The 12,036-nt window shown below is 41.4% G+C and overlaps 1 long non-coding RNA gene across 1 annotated transcript; it reads left to right on the top strand.

The window, feature by feature from the left end:
* Window positions 1-408: 408 nt before the first annotated feature.
* LOC310691995 lies at window positions 409-5,684 on the top strand. Its single transcript, XR_014518637.1, has 3 exons — window positions 409-884; window positions 3,209-3,414; window positions 5,614-5,684. It is a non-coding gene; the product is annotated as an uncharacterized lncRNA (long non-coding RNA).
* The last annotated feature ends 6,352 nt before the right edge of the window (window positions 5,685-12,036 follow it).

Raw genomic sequence — 12,036 nt, 5'->3', positions numbered from 1 at the left:
ATTAACATAATTAATGCTTTAAAACATGTTTTTGATGAACAATATAAAATGATTAATAAATTAATTGTAAGAGAAACAACACCCTAATTGACATCAGTTAACACTGGAAGAACGCTTGCCACCAGTAGCTGCCTTGCCATGCGCTCTCCTATCCCATAATCTCTCTAATGCTTGGGTCATGCATTAGACTAAACTTCTAGATAATAATCTAAAAGCAACAGTAAGCAAATGTGTTTATTCACTTTAGCTAAAGTTAAGACAGAATTGGGCAAGTTTTAAAATACATCAAAATCAGACATAATATGATTCTACATGATTGCTTTTCCTTTGAAGATATTGAGCATTAGTTGTTGCTAAAGGGCCAGCTTGATTACTTGCAGTTTTACCCATACTTTTACCCAAAATAATGTCCTGCAGATCAGCAGGATTCATGATCTTCTGTTGCACAATTTGTCTGCCCCCTGCCTTCCCACAGAACTGCTCTGTTCCGCTTGGCTAATGCAGGCACATCTATCAGACAGGGATCTTTCATGCCCATTGATTCTCAAGAGGATGGGATTCATTCAAAGTGTGGAGATCTTGATGACTTGCAAAAGGGCAGGGAAACTTTTTGGAATAAGCGTAAACAACAGCTGCTCATCATTCCCAACTCATTCATTTCAGCAGGAATTGTTCCCATTAGGGGATGTGCATTGGCTCAGTAATTATTATTACGAACAACCAAAACCGAAAGAAAGAAAGATCATGAACACCTCCTATGTTAGAATGGGCCACTTCTCAGTCACAGGTACACGGAAATTCAAGATTTCACCATTGGATCCTATAGTCAGCTTCAAGAAAGAACAAAAAATGGCTTCAAAATGAACCAGAAAGTCTCTTTGATAGTGTGTTGCAGTATAGATTTTGTTGTTGTTGCTGGCATCCATCTGTGTCAAGAGAAAATGGAGTGTTTCTCCAGGGGCGAAGTCAATCCTTTGTGTTGCAACAATCTTGTGTTATCTATGGCTGGAATGGAAAGGCCAGGGGGAAATGTTTAAAATGCATATTGCCTATCTCGAGCTGAGAATGGCTTTACTTTCCTGCCTACATTTGACAATTCCATCACTACAGTCAGCTCACAGTTTGCATGGGGGCTGTGTTCCAGGAAATTGCGTGTATAGTAAGAAAACCCCTAAAAGCACCTCCATGCCACCACCCCTGCCTTTCCAAAGCCTGTGTGCTGAGCAGGCCTTGCTTAACAGGCTCTGGCAGGCTCCCATGTCATCTTGCGGGAGGATCCCACAGCCCAGTAAGCAAGTCTGAGAGCCCACCTTGCACACGTTTAACTTGTGCGGTATCAGCTGGCCAGCCGCAGAGCGCGTGAAGCTGCAATTGCACAGGTTAAATGTGCACAAGCTACGATTTGACTGTATTGATGTTGATCCATTGCCTAATGTTAGTAAATCCCAATTCCCATTCTTTATCCAACAAACCAACCCATCTATTTAAAATGTGGAGAAGTAGAGTTTTAAATAAGTGCACCAGATGTTGGAACAGAACAGACGTAAATTATGTATGGGGGGGGGGGGAATCTACAGTTGTTTTCAAGGCTGCCAAATCCAAGCTTTCATCTCAGTTTATAAACCTAGCATTTTATCATCTCTGGCACGTGCTGTGGTCATCCATCCACCTCCTGCTTTTGAAAATGTACATAGGCCTTGCAAACCCACACAGCCTTTCTGCTAGGACCTGCTGAAGATTCAGCACATGGGTTATCTTACATACACAGCTGTATTTTAGTTCATGATTATAAAACACCGGTCGGCAACCTTTGGCCCACGGCCCAAATTATGCTCTGCTGGGCTCTACTTTGGCCCATGAGGTCTCTCCCCAATACGCCTGCCCTACACCTGATGTCATATGCATTGTCAGGTGCAGAGCAGGTGAGCACGCAGTTGCAAAGGAGAAATCAGGAGCCTTAAAACGCCCTCCTGGCGGATCCTTGACAGGCGGGGTTTTTACGTGTGACACCAAATGCAAGCTCTACTGGGATTGATTCCACTCTGGAGCTTCCAGTATGAGGCTTGGTGTTGATCATCTAATATTAATAATCTTTTTAGCTTTGCAGAAGTCTGCTATTAACAGGTAGCAAAGATAAATGAGCTTAAAACAGATCTCTGAGGTGGTAGAAGTAAACCCACAAAGCTCTTGAGAGAATTCCTGAATTCATTTAGAAAGGCAGTGCAACTTCATTGCACACATTTGTCCAAATTTTGAAAGAAGCGTGGGATTATGAGCAACTGGAGCTACACAAATGTACAGAAATAAATGTAATTAAAACTATTAATATTTATATCCTTCCTTTTCTCCAGAACTGGGGCTCAGGGTGGCTCACGAAAATGAAAACAAATGTGTAAAAGACAGAAAGCGCTCTCTCTCTCTCTCTCTCTCTCTCTCTCTCTCTCTCTCTCTCTCTGTGTGTGTGTGTGTGTGTGATAATAGTTAAAAAGGAATTAAACAGAATTAAAATAATATTAGAACAGATATATAAAATCTAGTAGAAAACAGCACCACACTATTAAAAACCCTTTCCTTAAAAGAGTCAGTTCCCAAGAGCCTGTAGGAATAAAAGTCTTCACCTGCTGGTGGATGGGCAACAAGGAGGGAGTCAGTCCAGCCTCTCTAGGGAGGAAGTTCCAAAGTTAACTGGGAGCCGCCACCAAGAAGGCTCCACGTCCCCACCTAATGTACCTGTGACAGTGGTGGGGCAGAGAGAGGCTTCCCCCCAAGATCTTAGAGCTTGGGCAGGTTCATATGAAGGAATACAGTCGTTCAAAAATCCCAACTGCAATATGTAGCAAATGGAGTTTGACTTTCATACCTCAACTGAAATGGCTTGTATGTTTGTGTAGGTGGGTGGGGGGGGGAGGCTTTGTGGCAAGCCTGAACACACCCACACAGGTCTGCTTCTGTCACACCTAGTTATCACTTCAGTAAGATAACATGCTTTGGAGGCATTTATGACCTAGCTAACTCTGTGTCATGATGTCATCCTGCAGCTCATAGCTCAGGATTATGACATCAGTTAGAAAATTCTTTGAAAGAGTTCAAGTCACCACTGGTTCCTTATCCTGGTTTCTTATTTTATAGAATTGTAGACCTGGAAGGGACTGCAAGGGTCATCTAGTCCACCCCCTGCAAGGCAGGAATCTTTCACCCAACGTTGCAGGTGACCTATTTCATGTGGAGAGAAGCTATTCAAAGTTACTCAAGGGACCACACTAGAAGCTTGGAGGAATTATCTTTATTCTGCGCTCCATGAAAAGTTGTCATCTACCTGCCTGCATTCAGGAATACTATTATTGTGGAATGTATGGACCCTGCAGCACTGAAAAAACTGACAAGTGGGGAGAATTAGACATAGTGGGAAGGCAGGTAAGTAATAATTTTGAAATTAATTCGGCATTAGTGGTTCAATCCCAAAAAAGATACTTGTGTTTTGGGGAAACAGCCATTGATATATTTTCATCCAAACATGATAGGTCCTGGTGATCTCCCATATCCCCACTGTTACGTTGTGGGTGAACATATCAGACGACACAGTGATTCTTCAATCAGCTCTTGTTTATTCACAGGCCAGAACAGAACTGAACTGAAGGGTTCAGTCAGTCTGCTTATATAGAGCTCCAGTACAACGTAACTGTAACAATTTTCTAAAACTATCCAATCACTGAACGTCACTTTCGATCCCTTATTTGCATAACTATCTACAGTATCCCCCTGCTGGCCCAGGGTGAGAACTTCAGTACATAACACCCACCCAGGCACTAGAGGCCTTGATTTAGGTCTTCTCCAGATCAGATCCTATACGGAAGGCTAAATTAGCCTCTGCCATATTCAGAGCAATCTTTTTCTCCTCAAAGCATTCTGGGCACTGCAGTTCGTTAACGGTTGCTGGGAAATTTAACTCTGCGAGGGGTAAACTACCATGTCCAGAGTTCTTGGAGGGAAAGAACGTGTTTTGAAACTGCTTCAGATATTTAGTGTGTTCACAGTTGTGGCAACCCCAGTGCTCCTGAATTCCCTTCCAAGAGAGGGCCATTTGTTTCCTTCCTACACAAACATGTATAAAACATTCTAGATTCAGGTAGGTAGATATATTGGTCTGATGCAGTCAAAATAAATAAAATGTCCAGTAGCACCTTAGAGACCAACTAAGTATCTGAAGAAGTGTGCATGCACACAAAAGCTTATACCCAAAACATACTTAGTTGGTCTCTAAGGGGCTACTGGACAATTTTTGTGTGTTAAAAACCTTTATTTTTCAGAAAACCTTTAAAAATTAATTACTGCTATATCACAGACATATCCTATGCTCTGTATTGGTTTCTGTGGAGGGTGATATGATGGGTGGAACGGACTGGGAAAGCAGTTAAATGGGCATTATGGACAATCTCCAGTCCGTGGTGCAGTGGCGCTTGCTATGGCCAGGCCTGTTCCAGCATAAACACCTTTTTCATTTTCACCTTTTAGCATGTTCTAAGTTCTAGGACCAGAAGAGATCCTATCATTTCTGTTTTCAGGGAGAGAAAATAAGCTCCCTTAACCTGCAATATGTGCATCAGATCAAGAATTTACTGGTTCCCCCATCTTCTGGCTTGCTGGTCTGAAGTATTTATCTCGGTTTTGGTTGCTTTCATGTTCTTGTAGGATTTATAACCCATCTGATAAATGCAGTAGACAAAGAACATTCCATTTGGGGAAGAGGGGAACAGCCTGTCAGACACCCACAAAGATGTTATGAGAGGATTAATCCCAGTCCCCCAATTTCTCAGAACAGCATGCATGAAATCTAGCAATGTGTGTGGGGTCCTGGCAAAGCAGAGTGCTCTGCGAATGTTGGCTCTTACACTAGGCAAAACATTTTTGAGTTATGAGATTTTTTTTAACCTACTTCTAAGGCTTCTCATTTTGAAATGTCATTTTAACTGATCTGCAGTAGATCAAGAGGCTCATAATATGCAGGTAAGATGAACAATGGCTGTAGCAGAGGCCAACATATGGTCTTCACTCGGTACTTGGCAGATGCTTAAGTGGTACATAGGAGTGGATGGTAGGAAATTGTTGCAATATCCTTCCATCTCAAAAGTCTAAATGTCTTCTTAAAATCGTTTTCTCCTTTTTTAAACAAGTGAACCAACCCAACAACAGTTTTAGGGCATCTATCCAACCTCAACTCTATACTGCTGCCCCCCACAATTTACTAAAACCTCCCATGGAAGCAGGAACTTAATGTTAAGTTCTCCCCTATCCTGGTTCCCCTTGTTTTCATTTTCATTTAAACCACTGTATAAACCAACAACTTGCCCATTGACCACTAGTAATGAACCATATTTTGTAGATATTACTGCAAATTTATTGTGCTATTTTTGATGTGCAAATGACATCAAAGGTCTGTTTATTTGCATTAATTACTATTCCTATCATCCCTGTTTATAAAACCCAATAAAAAGTTGTTGTTTAAAAAATGTTAAATTCTACCTACTTCTGGCTTTCTATCCTGAAATGTCCTAGATCTTTTTCTCTGCTATTCTTAGAGGTATTCATACTAAATATACTGTTGGGTATTTTCAGGCCTTTCTTCAGCTGCATGTCAGAGAAGACAAGATGTGGCTTCATGTTCTGACTCTTAGGAACATGAGAAGCTGCTTCATGTTCTGACTCTTAGGAACATGAGAAGCTGCTTTGTCCTGAGTCAGGCCCATTGAGCTCAGTATGGACTACACTGACTGGCAGCATCTCTGCAGGGCAGCAGCAGGAGATGTCGGGGGCTGAATGTGGGACCTTCTGCCATGCAAAGCAGATGCCCTCCCACCGAGCGATGACCCTTCCTCTATTTTCTGCAAAGAGAGAAGACTCAATAAAGATCAGTTTCATATACTGTGAAGTTGTCTATACTTTCCTCCCCTTTCGTATAATTCCTCATACAAACACTTCTTCAAACTTCTAGGCAAGGAGTGGGAAAAGGTAGAAAATGTATGGAACAATTACTTGTCCCCAGTTTCTGAAATTATTTCTGTACTGTATTTTTAACGTATTTTTATTAAAGATTTCTTGGTTTTCAAAAGTATGTGCAATGTCTATTTTTTCAAGTTACATTTTCTACAGATCAGTTTCATTTGTTGAGACATTAGTCTCATTAGACTAATGAAAAGGGAGAAAGAGGTGGGGGGCCATGGTGAGTAGGGGTGGCAATGTTTCTATTTTACTTAATGTATGTGTAGGGTTTTGTGTCAGCATCGCTTGTGCGGGTTCTCTTTACTATTCACTTATGTTCACTTATGTGGTGAGAGAGGTTGGGGTTGGCCTAGGGTGTGGTTGCTTGTTTGTGGTTGACTCTGGTGAACTTTGTTTTCGTGTGTGAGTGGGGTGGGTGGGTGGGTGTTTTTGAATCAGGTTAGCTATATTGATTTGTATGCTGTTGGTGGATTCTTGTCATTGTCTTGTTGGGCTGTGTCAGGGAACTGACATCAGAGGCACGGGAGAAGGAGAGGGTCTCTGATTCTGCAGGAGAAGGTCCCAGCACTAGGGGGAGACTCAGCTGGGAAGAAGGGGAAGGGAATAAGTGTAACACCAGGGATCCAGGAGAGCAACGGGACAGGGAGGTGCAGGGGCTCCAGGACTCTTCGCTGGAAGTTAGTGAGGAGAGCCCAGGCACCCCGCTACCCATGCCCACCCTGCGCAGGAGACTCCCGCGCAGTGAGAGGCGGAGACGATTTGGCGTCAAACAGCTCTTATGTTGGCAGCGCTTTAAGAAACGCCCACAGACAGATTCTACGAGTGACTAAGGGCAGCCATGCTGAGATGGGCTGTGCAGTCCGGAGGGTTTAACCAGGCAATCTAACGCCCAAACGGGGCAGGATTACGCACGAGTAACTCCCAACCATTACAGGCTGTGTATGTGATAAAAGGGAGCCATAGTGGAGTGAAGGCATCCTCTTCTATTTGTCCCCATGTCAGTTTCAGTTTATTGTTCAATTTTTCTAATAAGGATGTTTCCCATACTATTTGGTACCATTGCTCCATGCTTACTCCTGGCAGGTCTCTCCAGTGTCTGGCTATGATGTTTTTGGCTGCTGAGAGGAGGTAGGTTATGAGTTCTTTGTGATCCTCGTCGGTGCATGTTGACAGTTAGGGTTCTGTACTGTATTTGTAAAAAGATAGCTGCTGTTATATATTCAATGGTCTGCATTTGCCTGAGCTTGAGTTTGGACTAAGGAATCTGAGCCCATGTTCTGATTCGATACATGATATCCAATCACAGAACATTTCAGGATTCAGGCCACTGCCATTGGCTCTTAAACTCCGAGTTATGATTCGTAGCTTGGGAGTTTAGACAGCCAATCATGTTGAGAGTGGGATTGGCTCAGGCCTTCAGAATCGTATATAAGCAGTTGCTTTGCCTCTGTTGTCCAGTTCTGCTAGTTCAATAAAGGTTCTTGCTGTTATCACTGTGTCTCGCTTCGTGGGAACTTACCTACACTTCAGCTGCCACTTCGCTTTTGCAGCTATTTTTGCATAGGCCCGTACTAACTATGCTGCTCCCTGCCTTTGGCTCTCGCAGCTAAACCTCCCAACCAAAACCTTTGCAACCATCAAATCTATTTCCGTGGTCAGTGGGAGAGAAAAAGAAAGAGTTCTTAGAAAACTCCCAGAAAGAAAAACAGAGTTAAATCAAAATTGACCATTTAACCAAAATATATCTGCAAATGTCATAACCATTTGTAGAAGAATAAAAAGAAAATTTCAAACAGCTGCTGAGAAGTGCAGTAATTGAAACTATTAATCCTATTACTTTAGAACAGAAAGGATGCCCTCCTGCAGATAACTGATATTTTGGGGAGGGGGAGGTTGTGAGCAATCACCTATCACTTAAGGATGAAGGCAGCCAGCCTACACCTTGTCCAATGTGTACCTAACATCTAAGGAGCACTAATCTGTATTCTGCCCTTGAGTTGTCATGAACAACTATTTTAAGTCATGGTTCATTTTTTCTGTTTTAAAGATCATTCCAGTCACAATGTTCCATGAGTATTGTACTCACATCCTCATCCGGCAGGTCATCAGGAAACATTGCTAAGACTTTGGAAAATGTTTGCTGAAATCTCTTATCTCCGCTATTAGGACAGAACTAAGGGCTCTGTTTAAGAAGAGATCACCAGAAAGTCTATATGAAGCACAACCTCTCATTTCCTGATGTATTAATAACATGAGAAGCAAGGGAGGAAGCTGGCTTGGCTGTGGTCCATTTAAAACAACATGCCCACAACCATATCACTGCAACGCATTCTCTCAAGGTATGGACATTGTGAGACGATTGCTTAAATGAATGGTGTGCCATTTTCCTGCAACCAGCGGTGTTAATGAGGGTTCATATTTTGCTCTTATATATTATCTAGTGTATGTTGTTGCCAGAAGTTTCTGCACATTGTTTAATGTTGTTCTGGAGCCTATATGTTATGTACTGAGTTGAATAGGATCCAAACTGCAGCAGTCTGATTGGTCCTAGAACAATAGGATCCAAACTGCAGCAGTCTGATTGGTCCTAGAACAATAGGATCCAAATTGCAGCAGTCTGATTGGTCCTAGAACAATAGGATTCAGAATGCAGCAGTCTGATTGGTCCAAGAACAATGCAGCAGTATGATTGGTTGGCAGGAACCACCCAATCATGCTCCAGATATAAGTGAATCCACAACCTGATTGGCTTACAGTAGAATTCCAGAATTAACCAATCATGTGCAGCCCATTGTGTAAATAATGTATATAAAGCAGATACTTTGAGGGGACATTCATTCATTCCTCCTCGCCACTATGAGCTAAATAAAGAGCATGAAATCACTTTGCGACTCTGAGTATATTTCACTATAATTAACCCCTTTCACAGGTGTGGGTGAGAAATGAGAGGAGAGCCACAGACAAGAGCTGTGTTCCAAAATGGATGGAGCCCAGCTCAAAGTGGGTGGGGCCAAAGGCATTCACAGCCACACGGAACATGCATGCAGTAACCAGTAAGATATAGCAATACATAGTGTCTCCACCTTTTAAAAGTTTCAGTCTATTTAAATTTTTAAATATTGTTAAATATTAAATTATTATTAAAGTCTATTTACGTTATTGATTATAAAGAGGGCCCATCTACTGATTGTGTAATTGCCTCACACTACCAGCTGCCATCATTAGAAATTTCTGTTCCAGAATTCCTTGAGCAGACTGGTATTTCACATAGCTAGAGAGACAAAGCAGCAGGAATTTCTTCAAAGTAGCCATGCTTAGGATCACAGTGTTTTTTATTCTGTCCCTAAGTTTCTGGAACTGATTAACATTTTTCTATACGTTCTCATGGCTTAAAAGCAACTTGAGGAAGCTGGAAAAGTTATAATGCTGTCCCAAGATTATCTCATCTACTTTTTCCAGCTGGGATAGAGCACTCCTTCTTTTCTCTTTTAGTGCCAAAAAAGGAAAACATTTGGATATCCAGATCACTGTTAATTTAAAGGACATCGGCTCAAGTGATCAGTGCTCATCTACTCATGATTTATGGCAGCCAAAAATAGCTTCTATCGTTTGCCATGAGAAACTATATCTCTTAAGAATAGGGTGGGTTTTTTTGTTACTCAAATTAAATCCCTGGTAGGGATGTTCACGAGCTCACATGCCTTTTGTAAGCTCAGGGACTGATAAAATTGGGTACTTTCCTCCTAAGTGCAACTGAAACCAATGGAATCTGTAGTGAGTTTAAATACTTTTTTGCTCTGTTTTGATCTATTGGTAGACTTAAAATAGAAATAATAATGAGGAATGCAAAACACCAATGCACAAGCAAAGCTGATGTTCTTCTGAAGTGTGTCTTTATCAACAGAACAAGATAAGGAAGCAGGTGATGAAAGATTGTAAAGCATCAACTAGTAATCATTATTATTTATATTTTATGGAGCTTTAAATTTGATTACATTAACAGGAACTTACCCCCCCCATGCGCAATCCACCCTCTGTTTCTCTCTCCCAGTAGTAACCAATAAAACCCAACAGCATGCAGAGCTGCAGGCCACACAAAAGCAATTTTAAATAAAAACCAAGAAGCTCTAAATAACTTGTCCAATGGTTTCCAATCAGATAAAAACAGTTTCATACTTTACCATCAGATGAAGCAACTCTTCGTCATGTGAGGCAGGGTTATTGCTTTCCATCTCTGTGGGATCATGCATTTGACCATTTCAGCATCCAGACTTTGTGTGGCCCGTTCCAGGTTCCCATTCTGATGGTAAACAGCCCAGAACCAGATGGAGAGCCGTAAGGTAAGTCATTCTTCAGCCGTCCACTTCATTACAATTTTCTAGGCACACATTTTCTCCTTCCTTAGTGTAAAAGGTGGTCAAACATAAAGGTTTCTGAACTGAAAAGTGAGGGCAATTCCTAGTTTATCATATAATATATATAGTGTTCTCACCCATGCTTATATCGGAGACAGGTTTCAACTTTTCACCCATGTCACACATATGGATACTGCAATCCTATGCTCATTTACGTGGGAGTAAGTGTGATTGGAGTCAATGGGCCTTCGAAGTAGGCATGTATAAAATTGCACTGCATGAGAATAAAGTCAATATAAGCCTTATATCAGCCACCCTGCAAATCACTCCTGTATTAAACGCCCGATTAATGGGCCAAAGGTCTAACATTTGCAAGCCTGTCCTCTTTGTAGACACAATGAAGCAATTGTTTGCATACTAATTAATCAATTTCTAGTCCTTAGGTGTGCTAGGTTGTTGTGTTACCCACCTGTGCTTCAGTTACAGTGTCAAATTTAAGTCAACAAGCTCACTTAATCTTTTTTGCTTCCTGTCTGCTACAGAGGAGGACAACTGGGTTTCACCTTGCAATCCAACACCGCTGAAAAGGTAGCATTTTCAGGTACAGTAAATGAGCTTTGCTTTAGTAATAATTCTTCCAGTTTCCACCTGGGTTCAGACGGTAGAAGTGATTGAATGAGGTGGGCTCTCTCCCTATCTATTTATACCTCCTATGCATTTTTCCATTCCTTTTATGGAAAGACGCCAGAAAAACCTTTCCGCTTTGTCTGGTTCGATAATCAACTCAATTTAGCACAAAACAATGGCTTGAGCCTGAAACGCCAAGCAGAAGTCATGCTTCTTGAGGCCACATGAAATACAACAGGAAGCATTAACATTCCTGCTGAGGGAAATCACCAGGATTCACAGACTTTTGAAGATAAATCTAGGGCTTGTCTAGTCCAGTTTATAACAGGATAACAGCTGTCTTTGGGGAGTGGATGTTAAAGCAGCTCTCTGGGACAGAAGTGCCTGGTAAGAGGCTGCTGTTTGCTTCCAGACACCTGACATGAGTCATTTGGATAAACAAAACCTTTTCACATTGCAAAGGTTGGAACTGAGCAGCACCTGCTACTGCACTCCCATCTCACGGCAGATGAAGCAAAACCAACCAGAGGCTAAGAAATAGGAAAAACAATGACCCAGTTGTTGCACCTAAAACAATTTTTTTCTGAATTTGGAGGGAACGGGAGTAAGCTATTAGCCACAAGATTAAGAAAGAAAAGAAATAAAACTATCATAACTGGCATTAAAATGGGAAATGAGATCTTCTCCACAAAACATATGTGAAGAGTTAAAAAATATGTGTTTCTTGTTTGTACCATTCAAAATCCCCATCGTCAGAAATGATAAAAAAAATCTTAGTCCAATAAAAATACCAACTGTAAAGGACACAGAGGTAAAACATATGGAAACAACAGAAGAAGAAGTAATAGAAGTAAGAAAAAACCTAAAGGTGGGAAAGTCTCCCGGCCCAGACAGACGTTCTTCACTATTCTATAAAACATTTAAAGATCTAATAATTCCACATACAACTAAATTGTACAATGACATCTTAGCTGGCGACTCACTGCCAGAAACTCAAGAATTGTACTAACATGTAAATATCATTCTCTGGTGGAATCTTATAGCCCAATTTCTCTAC

The sequence above is a fragment of the Podarcis liolepis genome (genome assembly GCF_965112155.1).
Source record: "Podarcis liolepis genome assembly, chromosome: 13".
Lineage (NCBI taxonomy): Eukaryota > Metazoa > Chordata > Lepidosauria > Squamata > Lacertidae > Podarcis > Podarcis liolepis.
This window is presented reverse-complemented; position numbering and strand designations above follow the sequence as displayed.